The sequence below is a fragment of the Camelus dromedarius genome, chromosome 4 (assembly GCF_036321535.1).
Source record: "Camelus dromedarius isolate mCamDro1 chromosome 4, mCamDro1.pat, whole genome shotgun sequence".
Taxonomy (NCBI): Eukaryota; Metazoa; Chordata; class Mammalia; order Artiodactyla; family Camelidae; genus Camelus; species Camelus dromedarius.
In genome coordinates, this window is record NC_087439.1 from 42,112,869 (window position 1) to 42,133,310 (window position 20,442).

Sequence of the window (20,442 nt, forward strand, 5' to 3'; positions counted from 1 at the left end):
TAAGTAAAAGAAGCAAGACATAAAAGGTGACATATTGCATTATCCCATTCACGTGAAATGTCTGAAAAAGGCAAAGGTACAGAGACAGAAGGTAAATGGTGGTTGCCTAGGACTAAGAATGGAAGTGGGGAGTGACTTCAAATGGGATGCATTTAGTTTCTTTATGCATTAAGTTTCTTTTCAGCTCAATGGAAATGTTTTAAAATTAAGTTGTAGTGGTGGTTGTACAACTCTGTAAATATACTAAAAACACTGAATTATTAAAGAAGCTTGTACCACAACAATAATCATGTAAGCAGTGATAATTATTGATTTCCTTTCTTTTTCATTTATGGATCAGAATGTCCTGATCATTTCTCTATCCTTAACTCCTCTAAAGGAGTACAAGAAGAATTTTATAGACACATTAACTATAATATTTGAATGATAAATGCATTTCTTTATACAATTTTCTTTTTGTCTAATGTCAAAAATGATAGTTCCTCATAGAGTGTCCATTAATTACCTTTGGTGTTATGTTGGGCATTACAAGAGAGAAAAAATCTTTGTTCTAAATTCAAGTTGAAATTTTGAATCCCATTATGACCATTCAAGGCATAATACTGAATTTGCATTAAAAGACTAGTATATGTAAATAAGAATATTGATTTTCCTAAGGTCAGTAATATTGAGGCTTAGAGACAGTAGGCAATATATTCACAGTCTCAATGAGACAATGAATTCTATTTTTTTTAAATAAATTTTTATATATCCGGCTTATGTTTTTTTATTTAGAACGCAGTAGTTAAAAGATGGTATCGTGGAATCTCGTGTTATACACAGCAGGTTCTCAATACGTATTTGTTAAGTGAGTGAATAAATAATGAGAATGAATGATGACGAAAATTATTTCTTGCTCTAACTTCCCAACTGTTCTACTCTAAAGCCCAATAATTATGAATGCTAAAGCTAAGACAGTGTTGTTGGTCGAAGTTTCCTCTCATTTGTCTATCAGACTGAACTAACCTATCAGTTTATATGCTAATCATAAATGTAATATGGAATACATTTACTATAATTTTAAATAATTTCAGACAGTACTATATAACATTACATTTTATACGCAAACCAGTCCACTGTTCTATTGGTTAGGGAGTTTTGGGCTTCTAAGGAAGCCTAGAAGAAGAGTAGGCTTCAGGGTTGGTTCATTCAATAATTTCACCACAGACCCAACCTCTGTTCAAGCCTCTATTCCATCATCCTCAGTAATGGCTGAGTAAGGAGGTCTGTAGCAGCTGAAGAGTGTCACATCTGAAGAGGGAACACCCAGAGGAAGAAGAAAGACCATCTTGTGGCTTTTTCATAGGTGAGAAATGAGTTTTCCCAGAAGCCCCGTGGTAGCCAGCCCTCATATTTCATTAGTTAGTATGAGGTAATGAACCATTGCTCAACCTATCATTGGCAATGGGAGTCACCCCTAGGTCACTCAGCCCATCCTTCAAGTTGGGTGGAGAATTGGGAGAAATCAGTTTCCTCTCACCCTTAAAGGTTCTGGGGAGGATGGCACCTGCACAAAATTAGAGAGATGCTAAAAAGAAAGAAGGTGACTACTTGTCTATTAACACTACCAAATTGAAGAGAAGAAAATTTTTTCTCAGGCCTTTCTGAGTGACCCTAAAAAATAACAACTGTTCTCAGAGCTCTAATATGTGGATTATGCTCTGAGAGCTAGATACACACACTGAAGTTTATTACTAGAGGATATAAATTACTAGGCTTTAAGACAAAGTGATAAATAAAAGTGTTTTTAACACTGTAATGTTAGCCTAATTTGGGGACATAATGTGATTCTTTCGTATCATGGAGGATATTAATGATTCTTTTTTAGATAATATCAAGCTTATAACTACGTATATTTGAAAAATAAACGAGAACTATAAAACTGTCACTGCTTCTTTACCTCCCTTCTAAATCTCATCATATTCAATATGCTCATTAAAGATAGATTTCAATAGACATTTTAAATCTCTTAAAACTGTATCTGAATGTCTAAGAATAGTGTTATTTGCTACTGGAAAGGGGTAGAAAAATCAGAAACCAGTTGGACAATGCAGTGGGTTTTGGATAGTTGTTCAATGTTAATATTTAAATTATTTTGTCTCTATTTATAAAGGGAAGAAAGACTTGAAAAAATTAACGAACTAACACAAAAGGATATATTTTGAACAAACGGTGAGAGGAAGAGTGACTAAAAGTAGTAAGCCAAGCCCTCTCTTTGATCTCGACTCTTAGTGGGGACCAGGAAGAAGCAAAAGTGAAGCTAAGACCCCCACCGTAGGAAGCTACCCACCTGGTATTGTTTGTCCCAGATGTTATGGGACTATATCTTCTTGTGTGCACTATGTGGACATTGTGGGAGTTCCGTGTTATTATCAAGAAAAGCCTAAGTTTGGGGCTCTGTTTTATACAACCAAAGATCTTATGACTATTAGTAGAAATGTAAAATACTTGGTATTTTTAATGTGTTATTTAAGTTTACCTCAAAAGTAATTACCCAACTTGAAAGAAACTAAATTTTCACCACTATTGGAATAATTAAATAAATGTAAAACTCTATGCTGGAATATTATGGACCCATTAAAATTATCTTCTTAAATTATTTCCAACGACACGAAAAGATGTTTAAGATATAACACCTGATAGAGAAGAAATTGAAAACATCATAAGCATCCCTACAAATGATCCCCCCAAAACCCCAAAGACAGCAAAAATAAAAATAATCTAGAGGAGAATATTAAAATATCAATAGCAATACCTCATTATTCTCAGGAAAAAAAATCACACAAAAGATTATGAGATTGTCAATATTATTTTCTTCTTTACACTTTTAAAAATATTCTAAGTTTTCTGTAATAACCATTAAATCATTTTTATAACTATAAAAAGATAATACCTGGATACTTTTTAAAAAATCTGACTCAAGCAAAAACCAAAGCATGACTCCAGATAAGGGAAGTAACAGAATTTCTCAGAATTGAATCAAGTCATAAAAGCTAAAATAAAAAATAAGAAAGAAACACATTCCAAAGTGCTTTGAAAAGCAGTGTTAAATCATAGCATATATGGGCTTTATGACAGGACTTCGGAATTCACATAAAATATTAAAATTATTATACACTTCTTACGTATATTTTTACAAAAATGGTATTTGCAAAAACATTATTTAAAGTATAGAACTGTCAGGTATTGAAGGTTACCCTGAAATGTTTTTGTTTCATTTCCATTTAACAAACATCCATCGAGCACCTCTGTGCCCCTAAACTAAACAAGGCAGTGGTGATGATAGTTCGTCACATTGGAAAATAGACTGCAGCATATTGCAGAGAAGGGATAGCAGAGGGAGGCTGAGAGACAAGCACAAGAAAGTGCAGATGGTGCTCTGATGGAAGTCTGCCCCGGGCACAGCCATAGCTCGGAAGGAAATGAATCATTCTTGGGGGAAGAAGAGATCGTGGCTTTTTCAAGGCAGAGAAAGAAGCAGTAGCAAAGGCTTGGAGACAGAGGCAGCTTCAGACATTCACAATGCAATGCAATGATTTCTGCAGGACTAATGGTAGAGTAGATAAGCCATGGGGAAGAGAGAAACCTAGACAGCTCACAGAAGCCAGCCATCCTGAAGAAACTGGGAGTTTACCCCTGGAAATCACTGACTGTTTTACACAGTGGAGAGTTGATGTACCTACTAGAAAGGTCACTTGTGACTGTGAGAGAGCAGATTCTAAGTAGGGAAAGGTGGGTGTTTGAAAACAGACAATAGAAAAATTTTACATTGTTTTAGTAGAGGGATGATGAAAATCCAAACAAGAGTATTAGACCATTTATCTTTTATAATCTCTGATTTACTTTGTAACACTTTTTACTCACTTTTAGAATTTACTGGATTAAACTGATGATATGTGCAGCTCATATTACAGTAATGGAAAACATACAGGTATAATGTGATAAATATTTTCCTTATTCAGCATAACTTCAAGACCTCAGTTACCTGCATTATAATAATTTCAATGAAGACAATGTCTACAGTGTAACAGATGTAAATATACTATAGAATCAGATGAGTTATCAAATTTATCCATGTCAAACAAGTTTTTGGTCTCAGGACTTCTTTAAATTGTTAATATTATTGAGGACCCCCAAAAGCTTTTGTTTATGGGGCTTACATTTATTAACATTTACTCTATCAGAAATTAAAATAGAGAAATCATGAAAATATTTATTACTTAATTTATAAATAACAATAACAAACTAATAACATGCTAAAATAATATTTGAGGTGAAAAAAATCATAGCCCTAAAAAATCTAGAGTGGCATTATTTTATAAATTTTTAAATCTCTTTAATATTTGGCTTAATGTCTAGATTATTAAACTGCTTCTGCATTCAATCTGTTATAATTTACATTTGGATGAAGAAAAGCTGGCCTCTCATAGATACATAATTAAAATTTTTTATAGCATTTTTAATATATGTTCAATATGTTGAATATATTTAATATAGATTTCAATATATATTCAATAATAGCCTTGTGAATAGTTTTCTTTGATAGCTTACCAAGACTAGACAAATGGGATCTCAGACCATATCAATGAACTTATATTCTGCTACAATAAAATCTGTTGCTTTATCTTATACTTTGAATGGATCTATTATCCATTTATAGTTTTGTATCATTATCCATTGCTCATTTGTCAGATATTGGTTGGCTGAGTTCTGCAGATCTTTGAAATGTTAACATCACCACTAATTGTATCAGAAAAATCCTTGAACTTTTGAGAAGTTCTTGAGCTCACAGTGGCAGATTCAAGTTTTCCAAAATTCTGATTTTTCTCTTGAATTTTCAACTGTAGTCATTGGTAACAATAGTGTCAGCTATTTTTCTTGAAATGACAGGCTCACTTGACTTAATTTCAGAAAGTCAATTGCCAAATATCCAAGTCTGAATAATGACAATCTGTCTGTCAGTCGTACTTTCAAGTCAAAATTGTTTCCATAGAAAAGCAGCTACTTCAGCTTGTAACTCAATGGCATGAGTGCTGTTTTTCAATCAACTATCATCACAGTTTGGTTTGTGGCAGCTGTTCTTTATGTTTACATTCCATTTCAGCACACAGAATGTTAAAATATGTGTACCTTTGTGTCTAGATGAAATAGAATTAATACTTTTTACTGCTTCATCAAAAGTAATTTCTTTAGTAAAACTGGCTTTTAATTTTACTTACATATTTACTTACTGATTTTTCCTGGGGGTGAAAGGTAGGGAAGAATACAGTGACTACGAGGACAGTTTGGTGCCACCGTCTTGGTAAAGGTTATGGCCAAGAATTTTAATTGCTCGTGCACCATAAGTACAAATGCCAATACAGTGAAAAAGGCAAAAAAAAAGGTTTTTTTTATTATGAAAATATTTTTGCCCTGAGGGACTCCCTAAAAGTTTTCATGAGAACTCAAGAAGGTCTGTGGACCACACTTTGAAGCTAACTACTGAAATCATGTTAATAATTTTTCTGTTTTTTAAACTACATTCTATATTCATCAAAGGCTATGAATGTACTGAGGATACAACTATGGAAATATTTTTACATAACCCAGAGTGGAGGGAGGGTTAGAAATGAAATGCAAAAACAGAAGGTAAAACAAAATGCCTAATAATGAAAAAAAAAAAAGAAGAGAGAGAGAGAGTAAAGGTAAGTAAGATAAGATTTGGCTCCAGAGACGAGAGAGCCCAGATTCCATCCTTTGTCATCTTAATAGTTTTATGGAGATCACCTTCTTATTTTCTTTTCTTTGCTTACAGATATCTATTTAACTCCTTAACTATGTTCAAACGTCTTTTTTGGAATTTCTTCATTCATACAAGTTGATCGATAATCCTCTAAATGCCTTAAATACTGGTGTGCAAACTCCTAGACTTCTCAAATCACCCGAAACCTGAAACGCCAAGGCCCTGGCAGCACAGAAAGTATGGTATTCTACACCTGAAATCAGTCTGCTGCCTCTCTGGTTTTGTGCCAACACACTGACATACACAGCCCCAAATACCTGGCCTTTATAAATGGCATATCACATTCTAGGGTAATATCAAAACTGCTGTCTGGTAGCATTTGTCAAGTCTCAAAGTAACTCCTTCTAGGATTTTCAAATCCACTGAATTTCTTACACTGAAACATTTTGTTACAGAATTCTCTTAGTTTTCCTTCCTCTTTGAATATAAACTTAGAAACACTGAACTCTTGTTTCTTTTCTTTATTCAATATTTCTCGTTAATTTTAAATGATTAATATTTGCTTTAAAATAATCTAGACGTTACCTAAGGCTTGATATCAACCATCTGTTCCTCTTCACACAGATTCCTCCCATGACACCTTCAACACAAATAATTTCACATCTCCAAATGCAACACAGATTATAAACCCCCCCCCCCCCGTCAATGCTCCACCCCACCACCTCTGACTTAATGGTATAATCTGCTCATTTACTCTCATCATCCTTTCATTTGGTAATTTTGATGATAATCTTATTGGGATTTTCCCAATTTGATGAGTTTTTTTCTAAATATTTTTTTTTTTAAGTATGTGCATACTTGTCAGTATTTACAGGGCTTTTTTGTTTGTTTTTTAGTTCTCAGTCTGAGGTCAATTTTTACTAAAAACAATCCATTGCAAATAGTAAATGCTCCATGAATATATAAGAAAACTTTGCTCAAATTTTGCTGAATTCTAAAGGAAGGAGTTAGATTACCAGATTACACAGTTTTTAGGGCAATACCATTTTGACATTTCAAAAGTAACTTTATATGAGATCCTTTCCCAAAGGTCATCTATTGTTACCAATTTTTAAAAGATATTATAATAATATTATAGAGGGGTGGGTTTGGGGCTGATAAAATATTCAAATATTCAATGTTTTCTCAGTAACTTTGAGTTTACTATGTTGATTAGAGATACAATAAATCTTTATACAAAATAGACTTACCTAATTCCATTTGAAAAATAATGTATGCTAACTTTTATGTTGATTTTTAAAACAATACATGCTTATTTTGGAGAATTTGTACAAAAAATATTTTGGTATATAATGTAAATTATTAATCCTGCTAACTTTGCATATGTAGAATTATAGGTGTCATTTATTATGTTTATTCTTCAATAGTTTCTTTTTTGCTTTATGTAATTAGCATATATTAATTTTGTTATTAGAAAAATAAAATGTAATACTCTATTTTTTAAAAAGTAGATTTATAAAAAAGAAAATTGAAATTGCAATCCCATAAACTAGAGATAATTATCACATTATTTCTAGGGTTTTTTTTCTTAAGCAAATACATTTTTTTTGTTTTCTGTTTTTCACTGAGATCCTATGAGATACCTATGCTTGTGTGGCACTTTTTAATGTATCATTATATCCTGAACAATTTTGCATAGAAGTAAATATTTCTGAAATACTACGTTTAATGGCTCTAGAGCATCTCATCATTTGCACAGACCATGATTTATTTAACCATTCTTCTAACATTGTGTATGTAGACAGTTTTCAATTTTGTTTGGTGGAATTACCCTTCCTAAATGGGGAATAGTTTTGTGGGACTGTGAGGCAAGGGGCCCAGTTCACCCTTAACTAAAGGGATCAGATTCACAATCCAAAGGTGACCAAACAGATGCTCACTTCCTAAATTTTAATCTTACACCTGAATGTCAAAAAAAAAGCCTGAAAAGAGTTGAAATGATTCATCCCAGGAGATAACAGCACATTGCAGAAACCACGAAAAAAGTCCAAAATCTGGGCTACCTGACTGTCATAGTTTCCCCTATTCTTGTCACTTCCAGTGTCTAGATTTTAGCTACCCCTCAAGTCTGTGAGCTGTGATAGCTTTCCAAGACATTTTTTGTATATTTAAATTAACCTCAGTCTCAGGTGCATATTTGTACTGAAACACTTTGAAATTCATTATTTTATTTATAAGTTTCTCAATACCCAATATTTTATATCCCTTTTAATCACTTTTCTCACTGAAACAAATAAGAGCCTTAGCTTCATAGCCTTATCACAGATTATGAAATGAACATGACATCACAGGCATACAAGTGGGATCAAGGTCACTGCTATTTTGCTTCTGTGGACTTTTGTTATTCATCATGCCTCTTTAAATGCAAACCTAATTAAGTGTCTTTATTTGACTACTAACAAATACACAGACAACTCCTTATTAACCAGTGGGAAGAAGACACGAATGATGAAAGACTATTATTAATATAACAACAACAACAATCATCTCTGCTCATTATTTTAGCAGTTATAAATGTAGCCAACAACAACCGCTATGGGCTAAACTGTGACCCCTTCAGAATTCACATGTTGAAGCCCCAAACTCTGGAAACTCAGAATGTGACCGTCTTTGGAGACAGGCCCTTTAATGAGAGGACTAAATTAAAGTGAGGCCATTTGAGTGGCTTCTATTACAACCTGACTGGTGTCCTTATAAGAAATTTGAACACAAAAAGACACGCCCACACACAAGAACACACACACACACAATATGAAGACACAGTGAGAAGGTTGCCACCCACAAGTCAAGGAGAGAGGCTTCAGGAAAAGCACAAACCTGCAGAGACCCTGATCTTAACCTCCCAGCCACCAGAACTGTGAGAAATAAATTTTTGTTGTTTAAGATATCAGGTCTACGGTATTCCATTTGGAAGCTTCAGCAAACTAACACAACAACCAACACTTTTGAAAGGCACAACTTTATCTTGGGTTCAACATTTTCCCATCAGTGGTGTTTATGAAGCAAAAGCAGACTAGCAGTATGTATCCTACAGATAATGGCTGTGTAAGTTTGGGAGCATGTGCAATACAGTAGAGATGTTTCTTAGCAATAACAAGTAATCCTTCTCCAAAAATGTTAGCTCATTACTGAACTGTAGACTGTCTACTTAAATTTCCAATAGAGTCACAAACAATTATGCTTTCAATTATATAATAAAAACTTGACATGAAGTTAGGTCAAAACAGTGTTTAACAGCTGAGGGCATATGGGCCAATTTTCTTGTACTTTAAAGTTGAGATTCTCCAGAAGGGGTGATCTTACTGCTCTTTTCTTAAAGAAAAAATTCACTCCTGGTACCCAGCGTATGAAATTACTGCTCACAGTATTATGCTAAAAATACAGATGCACTTAAATATGGCATGGTAACAAGATTAACAAGACAATTCAATAGGGAAAGAAGAGTCTTTTCAACAAATGATGCCGGGACAATTGAATGTCAACATGCAAAAGAATGAAGTTGGACCCCGCCCCCCCCCTTCATATTATATCCAAAATATGACTCGAAATGGATCACAGTCCTAAATGTAAGGGATAAAACTAAAAAACTCAGAGAGAGAAAAGAGAAGTAACTTTTCAAGACCTTGGATGAGGCAATGGTTTCTTAGACATGATATCAAAACCACAAGTGACAGAAGAAAAAATTAAAGCCAAAGAGCACAAACCCTCAAAGCCAAGGTTGTAGATGGAGCATCAGAGGAGGAAGAGGGCACAAGAGAGGTCAAGGACTTTTTACCACTTAGAGGGATACACTAAGAAGCAAGGATTATTCTAAGCTAGAAGAGAAACACATTTGCTCAAGAGGAACTACAATGTTAGCAGAGACTGAGAGGGAGTGGGAGCAAATAATCAGAAAATATAAAAAGATAAACCATTAGGATGTGAATTTTGAAATGGAAAAATAACAACAAAAGGTTTAATATAGACACAAAGGAAAGTTGATCCTTATGTCTAACCATATTATTTAAAAATTACATTACTGTTAGTTCATTTGGAAAAAAATGATTTGTTCAAACACCTCTGAACACCGACTGTGTCCTGACCACATTCCGGGATGTACACTCTGGTCTCCATCTTTGATGTCTGCTCCCAGCCCACAGCGCCTCCATTTGTTCATTTTTGGGGGGAAAGTCCTTAAGTGCAAGCAAGACTGACTGGTGATAGGGGATGCTTTTTATAGTTTATAGATTGCTGATAGTTTATAGCAATCTAACCAATAATCTCATTCAAACAGGTTTTTTTCCCATCAACAATTCTCTTTTAAAGATTTCTGAGCCAATTTCACCGCATAATGGATACTATCACATTTTTCACAGAACTTTACAAACTGTTAAAACTTTGTGTGTTTGTGAAAATGACTTGGTTTCGTGTTTTTTTGTTTTAAATCTAGTAACTGGTTGCCATTACATACGGGACTTAAACTGACTCAGCACTGTTCCTTGATTTGTTTTTCACAAAGGCCCGGGACAATCAGAGCCCTAAGCACACTTGCTGAGACTCCACAGATCATGCTGGTCACCTGTGGGGCCCCATTTCCTTCCATGTCTTCTGCTGTCATGATCGCTCACCAGGCAGGTGCCACTCCTCAGACCTGCCAGGCGCTGTGCCCTGTGGGGCTTGTGTTTTCTCCCTTCCCTCCTCCCAGAATGCTCTTCTCTCACCTCACTCTGGTAAAAACTACTCTCTGCACCTCCTGAACATCGTGTTCTCTCTGCATGCCCATCTCATCCTCACTATTGCCTTATGCTGCCTTCGTTTTCTTCAGAGAACGTGTGTTCAGTTATTTCCTTACACACTGATTTGTCTACTGTCCAACTCCATCTTCAGACTGAAAGCACCTTGCAGGCAGGAATTTTGTTTTATTTACCATATTCTGGCACCTGGAGGAGGGACTCTCCAATAATATAGAAAGGCACATTTTAAAAAAAATGAATAAATGAAGTAGATTTAGAGAATCATTCTAAATCAAAGTACTCTGAAATTTTGGCATGTAAGAAAGCAGACGAATTACAGCTACCATGTACACCTTGTACCAGCCTGAGTCTTGACTATCCGGGCTAACGCAGAGTACTATCATCACACAGGTGACAAGGAAGAGTCAAGAGCACAGACTCTGCAGCCGGGGAGCCTGGGTTCAGGTTTGGGCTCTGCCGCCCACACACTGTCTAACTAAGGACAGGCTAACCTCCCTGTGCCTCCTTGGTTTCCTCAGCCATAAACTGGTGATTAATAATCATACCCACCCCACAGAATTCAATGAGAAGATATTTGTGAGGTGCTACTTAGAATAACGGCTGGCCCCAAGTAAATGCTATACATCTTTGTTAAATAAAATAATCACTGGGAACCTGGACAAAAGAAAAAGTTGGGAAAGCACAGTTTGGGGCAGTTTGGAGGAAATCTGGCTTAATTTTTTTTCTGACCACAGTTGCTCTGAGAATGAATCTCTTCCCTCCCCACCCCTACCTTAAAGCGATATAATCTAAACTCATTGTGACATGCTTGAGTAATCAGAATTTCAAAGGGAAGTGGTGACTCCACAGATCACAGCCCCACTGACCTTGAGGTTGAAGACTGCCAGAGCTCTCTCTCCACCTTCCCTAGAACTTCTTCCTCCTCCCCTCCCCCTTCCTCCTCCCCTCCTCCTCCAGCTACCACTTCTTCCTGGTAGCTGGGAGACTGGCCTTGTGCTCCTGGTATTTACAGGGGGGAAGTGATAGGTTCAGCCTCTCTAACTACCCAGGAGCAAACTAATGCCTTGTGTGGGAGCCTCGGCTAAAATTCACAGGGATGCTCTGTGCCGAGCTCAGACCAGTATTAACCTGCAAGGACTGCGTGGTCTGTAACATGCTTAGCTCTAAGCAGAGCCCCAACTTCTCCGTTCCTTATCTGCAATACCCAGAGAAGATGCTCTTCCGTTTTCCCCCTCTGAATTTCTGGGTTCCCTGATAGTGCCCTCTACACAATGAACTGGAATGTTTCTTGCTGGATTCCTCTGCGAGATTCCAGAGTTTTCATTCCCTGTGTTGGTGGCGGTAGTTTACTTCCGGGTCTATAGCCTGTCCCTTTGCCCCTGGTATCTCTGGTTGGTAAAACAGTATCCTGGCTGAGAGCCCCAGTGCCTTCGTGGATACTGTATAATTAATTAGGCCTCAAACTGTGCCCTCTCCGCCCCTCCCATAGATGGAGAAAACCTCTCCACCATACCTTAAAGGGAAATTGCCCTAGTAAGTCTCCAGATACCAAATTTCCCAGCAAGAGGGGGCCATGTAAATGAAGACTACTAGAATTGGACAGCAAAATCCAACATGTTATTTTTGCCAATCTGAGCATTCTGGATGTACTGGCTACCTAAAGAGATATTTGAAAAAACAGACCAACAATGTGAAGAGAAGGGGAAAAAAGCCATACAAATGAGCTGCAATGAGTTTCATGGAAATTAATTCCCTTGCTGGGTTCATGTGATATAACCAGCCACTGGAGCTCTGCTCTGGTGGTTTGTGATGTTACCTCACCCTCTCCACGAAACTGTTTTCCCGTAAATCTCTGTGGCCATCCATTCCTGTCTACATATTATGTTCCTAAAATAGACACCATCTAAAAATCTCTTCAAGGAGCTTTGAGGAGGAAGGCCTGCTTTGCAACACTGCCCCTGCAAGAGGGATGCAAGCGCTTGACAGCAGTTGCACAAGCAGCAACCACAAAGGAGAGACTTCAAGGAGTCCCCCCGCCCCGTAGTTGTTTGGCTTCCCAAATGCACAGGTGAGGGGAAGGAAGAGTGTCAGACGCCGGGGCAGGCGCTCCAGGTTGCATCACCCTGGCGTGCAGGTATTGCAGCAAATGGGCAAGGTAAGCGACCAGCTGCTCTGGACGGGAGAAATGAAAGCAGCGATCACCAACCTCAGCATGGAATTTTCCTGTTTCAGTTTGGTATCAGCCTCTCGGGATGATTTAAAATGCTTAATGGAGAAATATGTTCTGTTACTACACTGGCGCATCAGAAATACCACGTGAACTTGTAAATCCATAGAAAAAAGCAGCCACATTGTATAGGTGTGAGAGCAACAGCGTTTGGCAATTTGCAGGTTTGCTACTGCACCTCAGAAATATTTAGTCACACGCACAGAGAGAATGTTACCCTGCTTCGGCTTTAATCATTTCATGGGACATGTGAAAAGCACCTACCTGCCACCCTCTTTGGACTGACTCGTTAAGGAGAAGTGACAATTGTCAGTGAGTAACTGAGGGGAACAAAAAAATTTGAGAAGTAAAGGTGGCAGCAGGGTTGGGGGGGGTGTCTTTAAACACACACCTCAAACAGGTAGGAGAGGGGGAATCCAGGATAACAAAGACATCTGAAAAAGCCTCATGTCCACCCAGAGCCGTTTTTTGCACTCTTTGGAAAAGGAAGCTAGTTCACACTGGGAACCAAACAGCATCTATCTGCAGTATCACTGCTGACAGTGACCTCTATCTAATTAAAAGTAACTCAACCTTTCCCAGTTGGCATTCCAGGAAGAAGGGAATCTTTCCCACTGCCCTCCAGCTCCTTTTTTAGCCTGCTCAATCAGAATTACAGGGAATAAGTCATTGTCCCCTTCTTGCCCAAGGCATGAGGCATCTCTCCTCAAAAGCCCAGCCTTCCAAGGAGGCTCAAACCCCTGCAGTGCTGGGCTCCAGCCGTCCTGCTGCCGCCTTTCTTCCTGTGGGGCTAACGCTGAGCTCTAATTTTTGCTCCAATCTTAGGAACAATATGACCTCTATTCACAGCGAAGCTAGTCCAGTTCTAAAGCACCAGTGAAGCAGGGGGCTTCAAAAGGAGGCGAGCAAAGGCAAGAAGAACTGGCCAGGTTCCAAGCTATTTCAGGCCAAAGAAGCCCATCTTATATCAAAATGCTGGACTGCAAAACAAACCAGATTTCAGTTCGTGGAAGGTTGGGGGGGGGGGCGGGGAGGAGAAGGGGAGGAGAAGAGAGGGAGGAGGGGTACCCGTAGGTCCGAATTCACAGACAAAAAGGGACTTCCTGCTCTGTCCAAACTGTATTTCCACAGGCTCTTTTTTTTTTCTTCCGAAAAGAATAACTAGAACGAATATGCCTAAGATCGCGACGAAACAACCAGATGGCTTACCTGATAAAAAGGAAAATTACCCATCTGCAATGAGGAACAGCACCTCCCAAAGACCAGATGATAACAACGTGCCTTCAGTTGCAAATGTTCAGATTCCTTCTTGCAAAAGGTGATCAAGTATTTACAAGGGCTGCAGTCTCACTGGGGCAGGACACACATACACAAGCACACACACACGCACACATACACACATGCACCAGAGACCTCTGCAGTATCCTCTCGGCTTCATCCTCGCCTCACTCTATGGTACCTAATACAAATCAGCAAATAGCTTGTTTTAAAAAAAAAAAAAAGTCGAGGTAGCACCTTACATTACATCGCCATCTAGTGGTCAAACATTAAATATCTTCTCACCGGCCAGATTTATGTGTTTCTCAACCTCTTTTCTCTCTTAGCCCCATTTCCCTCTTCCCTGTGTCTCTCTCACTATTGCATCCTCAGTTTCCACATCCTTTTTAGTTGCTCTATCATATCAAACACCTAATGACTCAAAGATGAAAAAGTTTAAAACTAAATAAAGCTATTTTCAAGTATAGCAAGTAACTTTAGTGTTGTTTTTGCATTTTAATTTTATTTAAAAGTGTTACTTTATTCCTACTATGAATCATCGTTATCTTTACAAATTATAGAATTTGCAAATAAAGCTTTGTCTTTTTTATTCCACCAAAAGAAAATTGGGTGTGCCTTTACTATAGATTGATGGCTTTACATTGGGGATCTACTTGAAATTTTTTTCTCATTTTTCATGTTGTATTTTAATAGTAGGTTCTGTATTACAGTGAGCAGCTCAGAGTGAGAAGATTTGAGTTTTACTTCAGGTTCAACACTAATGAGCATTTGCCCTTGAGCAAGTCACTGAACTCTTCTATGAGAACTTACATTTCCCCATCTTCATCTGTGATTAGAGTTTAAACAAGATTATCTTCCCATTCTAAAAGTCTATGGTTTTGTTATCTTTTACTGCAATATATTCCCCCATTTTGTGGACATGACCTAAAGCTTAATTATAATAACATGTTTTAGTAAGCAAATACATATTTTGACTCAAATTAAATATTACCTACTGGTAGAATTATGAAAGTCATGTATATCAGGTTTTCCTGAGACAATGAAGAATTCATGCTAAACTATTTTTAACTCCAGGAACTGAGGGTGCAGCTTTCTGTGTTATAAACTGTTAACATCTGGTCATGTGTAAGCTCACAATTAATCATGTGTGGATTAGTCATTTGCAGTAATTTGCAGTAAATATTTCATCCTGGTTGTCTTCCATCTAACTCATTTATTGTTGGTAACCAGCTGCATGGGCTTTATCATTTATGAACATGACATCACCTTCAACACTTAATTGTTCAATTCCTTACTGCAGGACAATGCGATAAATACTATTAATATTATAATTATTGCCATTGTACAGCTGGGAATACTAAGGGCTTTCTATGCCTTATTGAGAACTATTCAAGGCCACACATAGCTTGTAAAGTAATAAAACTATGGCTCTTGGTCCCAAAGTCCACTGGTTCTTGGCAACATACTCAAAAGTCCTCCCTTCTTTCCCTGTTCTAGACTCACAGGAATGTAATTTGTATTTCTGTGTTTCCAAAATACTTACTAACACTTCTTTATAAATTACTGGTCCATTTTCTCATCTATCAAAGAAAGAAACTGAGTGAGATCAGTCTCTGTTCCAACTCAAAAATCCTATACTTACATGAAAGCCAATCAAGGTAGCATGAACACATTAATTATAGTTATTCAGTGTCAGGGAAATGGTGTTCTTCAGTCCCTGGTCAAATCTGGGCAATGTGGAAAGGAGCTGGAGAGACAATGTTTGCTAAATAATTACCAGGATGCAATCGATGAAGAGGAAGCAGGAAATATGTGAACTAAGATGCAGTATTTAAAAAAAAATGTTAGACTAACCTGTTCCATATGAATGGTGCTTATAGTTTAGAGAAAATAAGAACACCCCTGGCCACAACTTTAATGCCTTCCAATTGCTTGTTATAGAGGTCAATTTTTTGAGTGGCTGCTCCTAACATTCCTCTTAATAGCTCTCCATCCCTGGTCCCCAGAGGTGAGCCTGTGTTCCTGGCTCCAGAAGACCAGAGCAGGGGAGGGTGCGCCGTGTGATTCCACCAGCTGTGGGAGCCAGCCTTCCCTTATGATACAGATTTGAGACCAAGGGGACCAGGGTGCTGAGAGCAAAGAATCCTGCAAGTGTAGAAGAAACAGTAACAAACGACAGGGCCAGAAAACTCCCAATGACTTCCTATTTCTGGCTCTAGTCTCTCCTCAAATCGAGATACTTTCCTGATTTGAGGTTCCATGAGAGTCACAAACTCCATTGTTAACTGAGTGGAACATGGTTTCTGTTCCTCTCAGAAGTCCTTATGAGCCCACTCACTGCAGGAATCCAGATGCCCCAGCCCCGGGGAACTCTCAAGCACTGCTCACAGTCTGGGCATCTGACGCATCATTTATTCACTTCTTCAAGCCCCTGCTGTAAGCCAGGCACTTGTCCACATACAGCAGTTACATCAGTGAACAAACCAGGTCAGAATCCCCCCACTAGGGGGGTTCGCTTACTCTGACACGTCAGACAAACGGGAAGGCGCGCTGTTTTCCATGCACGTTTCACCCTCCCACCTCTGCACAGGTGTTCACGATCTTCACTTGACGGACCTTCCTTGCAGCTGTCCGTGGAGAATTCTACCAATGTGTTAGGTCACATAGTCTTTCTCCTCTAGTGCCTTTCTCGTTTTCTCAGTAGGGAGAATCTCTTTTCTTTTGTTAACTACAGAACAACTTCATGTTTTATTTTGCAGACTGCAGTTATTTGTTAAACTGAAGGCATTGGGGGTCAGAGAATAAATGGCTAGAACAGACTCTGGAAAAGAGAAAAGGCCAACACTGACCTCATGGCACAACCAGGATGCCTAACGAGTAGCCTGTCCTTCTGCACGCAAGACATTTCATCTGTCAGAGTTGAACCAGCTTAAGAAGATTGGTCACTTTGAATGTTCCTTAGGTGAGGCCTGGCCTAAAGGCAAAACATGAGATTCTTCTCAGTGTGGTGTACACTTAAACTCACATATTCATAAAAGTTGGCAAAAGATAATTTAAAAGGAATCTTTCTCTGTGTTACCTTATACGGAAAGGGACTTGCCCCTTTTGGCTTTGTGCTGAGAGTTTTACGGACATATCTTATTCGCCCTCCAGATTATAAACTCCCTGTGGAATCAGTTCTGCATTTTATTTTTCTTTGCATAGCAAGTTAATTTATGGAGATAGAATTTTTCTCTTTTCCACTGTTATGTTTCCAGTTTCAAAGAATGAGAAGGTAATTCCCCCCCTTTCCTTCCCACCCTGAATGTTAGTCATTCCAGGAGATCCTCTGTACCCTCGTCTCAGAAGGTGGGAAGACTGCACCGGCCACTTCCTTCCTCTGTGACGACACTTCTAACTTTGAAGACACGGACTTATCAAACTGGCTGAGAGGCTCAGGCTGTGCCTATCCTGTGAGGGGGTTTCTAACAAGGCGAAGAGAATGAAAGCATAAGATGTCCTTTAGTCTTTGAAGACTTCTCTCTGTCCTGAGGATGGGACTGTTCTTTTGGCAGAGCTTTGCTGGGGGCTAGCGGCTGCAAGTCACTGCTCAGTGACCAGCAGAGCAAGGGAAGAGTGTAATGGGAACTCATCACCGTCAATAAATCTCTGGCATTAAAGAGGGAGACAAGTCACTCGGACGGAAAATTCTGTGCCACATCCTTCTGTCTGTCAGTTCTAGGACAGCCTGGAGAACCTCCTGCTGCGATTAGAACTTTGAAAGGGTTCAAGGAGACAGCACAACATCAGGAGGCTGAAGAGTTGGTGCGATTAATAACTAAATATCATTTAATATTTTGTTGCATAGAAAATAAAGGGAATTGTTATCGAAACATTCTGCCTGATGTCCAGCTCTTGGAGTTTTTAAACCCTTAGGTAGCTGTCTTATGAAAAGAGTTAATTAACTCTTAATTAACTGGGAGCTTGGCAGGGAGAAGGGGATCACCCTTGGTCTTTGGCCAAAAATTTCCCAAACTAATGGTCAAATCTTTATGTTTGAATCTTAGATTTCCTTGCTCAGGGTTATAAATGGCAGTCGAGTTTAAAAGCAGAAAATGTTTCTAGATTCTCCTGTAATTTGGGTATCTAGGCTTAGAGAGCAGTGCCCTGACCTTGGGATGATGACCTGGAGGATATAATGATGATGCCACACAGGCCTTGGGTGTGACAGACCTTCTGATGGAGTGAGTGATTCCAACATGGATAGAAAAACGCCAGAGTCAGAATATGAACCCAGACTTTATGATTCTAAATCCACAGGACCACTGTATCATTCATCACCCGGCTTCCAGTGTTGGCTTTGCCCCTTGTGACTGAAAAAATGGAACTCAGCTAAAGCACAGTACTGATGTGGTCCCAGGGTAAACATAATTTACCACTCCAGGCCTTTGCTTTTGTAGCTGTGAGTTTCCAGTCGTGTGTGCGTGTGTCTGTGTGTGTGTCTGTGTGTGTGTGTGTTTGTGTGTGAACATGCAGCATTCTGCAAAGACTTACTACCAATTCCTTGCTCTCCCCAAGTGTTCAGGAACACAGTGCCTTTAGCAGCCACTATTTTTGAAATGGAAATCATCCCTGAGCAGAAAATAATGAACTCTTTTAACTTTAGCTTTCAGGTTAATTTATCCTTTTGAAAATGAGCCAGAAATGACTATTAGATAAATAAACAAACTGCAGTTAAGAACTCTCTTCTAGGAGGATTTGAGCCAGCTAGCTTTTCAGCAAGGTTACAGTTACAATTTCTTAACAGCCCCAAATTGGCCTTTTGGTTTCATAATATTTTGTAGGCGCTAAAAGTAAACGTTTAAACTGCAGTGAAGTCCATACATCTCACCAGAAAGAAAATTGGCTGTTTTTTCAAACATAATACCAAAATATTTGAGGCTCCCCCACTTGAATTACCGAAATAAAGCTGTATAGATGTGATTTTCCACCCAGAGACTGCCATTTTTTAAATCTCCTACAATGTATTGAGCTTATATAACTGGAATTGTGTCTATAGAATCAACGTGTCTGTGGGGCACACAAAATTTTACTAAAGGTTTCTTAAAAGTCATTAAAATTAATCCTGACTCTCCCTCTGGTAGTGGAGGAGAATGAACGGTAAGGGTTATGTTTTAAAATGAGAAAGAGATGGGGGAAGGCTGTGGGATCATGACAGAGATCATCAGATTCCCCCAAATCTCCACGCCTTCCCTGCCATTCCATCTGAAGCAATGAAAGCCAGAATTTCATTATAAATCCACAGACGATCATTCTGGTTTGCAGCTACTTCTTGTTGGAAGAGTCACTGCAATTTCCTCTCAATTACACAGGTAGCCATTGGTGTTGGAGAAAGAAATAATGGTGTTTGTATACCAAATAAATAGGCTTTATGGACAAGACATAGGAATGCACAAACCTGATTTCTCAAAGGGTAATTGAATGTATAAATGTAAAGCATGTGATGAGGTCAGCATTGTGAGACTGGTTCGAGATGGATATTAAATTACAAAACTATTTTTCATCATTTCATATAAAAAAGGTATTATTCTTCTATTATCAACCATCCAAGAAACACTTTTAAAAATCACTCCGTCATTTCACAGTCTATCCATGTATCAAACAATTATGTTGTATACCTAAAACGAACACAGTGTTATATGTCTATTATATTTTAATTTAAAAAATCACTTTAGTGTTCTGTATAAATTTCTATTTTAAAGCCTTTATTATTTGGGGGAATGGTTTACTTTTGGTCTTTTTTCTTCAGCTGAAGTGGATGAGAATGCTATCAATATTTATTGAGGACGACCTCAATGTCATTTTTCATAACAACAAACTCTTTGCCTTTCCCTAAATAAACCAGGAGCCATCACACCTTCAAGACTTTGCTTCCTTTGTTTCATCTGCTTGAAGACCTCCCTTTTTTATCTGAGCATCTCTTCATTGTCTGACCCTACCCCATAATCTCTTTGACAGCGAGAACTATGTCTTATTTATTATTTTATTTCTCAAACATATCCCAGTGTCTGTGGTGGAATGAAGGTATTTTCTGAAGATGAACTGAAGGTATCTGCTGTGAACTGATAAATCAAAATTCCAGAACGAAATTCCACTACAGTTTACAGGCAGGATACAATACTGCTTTAAACCTCATAAACTGATATAAATCTTCACCACTGCTCTACAGAGATGATCATCATTGAGGAAGTGCAGTGCTGGAAAGTTCTCAGAGGTCACCCAGACAAGGATTTTTATTTTAGATATGAGGAATGATGTCAAGAGAAGTGGCATTACTTGTCCAAGGTCACATAGCTAGTTTTTTACCCCAAATGTCCATTCAATTTTTCTCCACAGTCTAACTA

The 20,442-nt window shown here is 38.2% G+C and overlaps 1 protein-coding gene across 1 annotated transcript in view; it reads right to left on the reverse strand.

Annotated features, from left to right (window-relative positions):
- SCN1A (sodium voltage-gated channel alpha subunit 1) overlaps positions 1–14,219 on the reverse strand; it is a 117,766-nt gene extending 103,547 nt beyond the window's left edge. Inside the window, exon 1 of the mRNA XM_064484878.1 lies at positions 13,991–14,219. The gene's annotated coding sequence lies outside the window, so the exon portion shown is untranslated. The remainder of the gene's footprint in view (positions 1–13,990) is intronic.
- Positions 14,220–20,442: the final 6,223 nt, after the last annotated feature.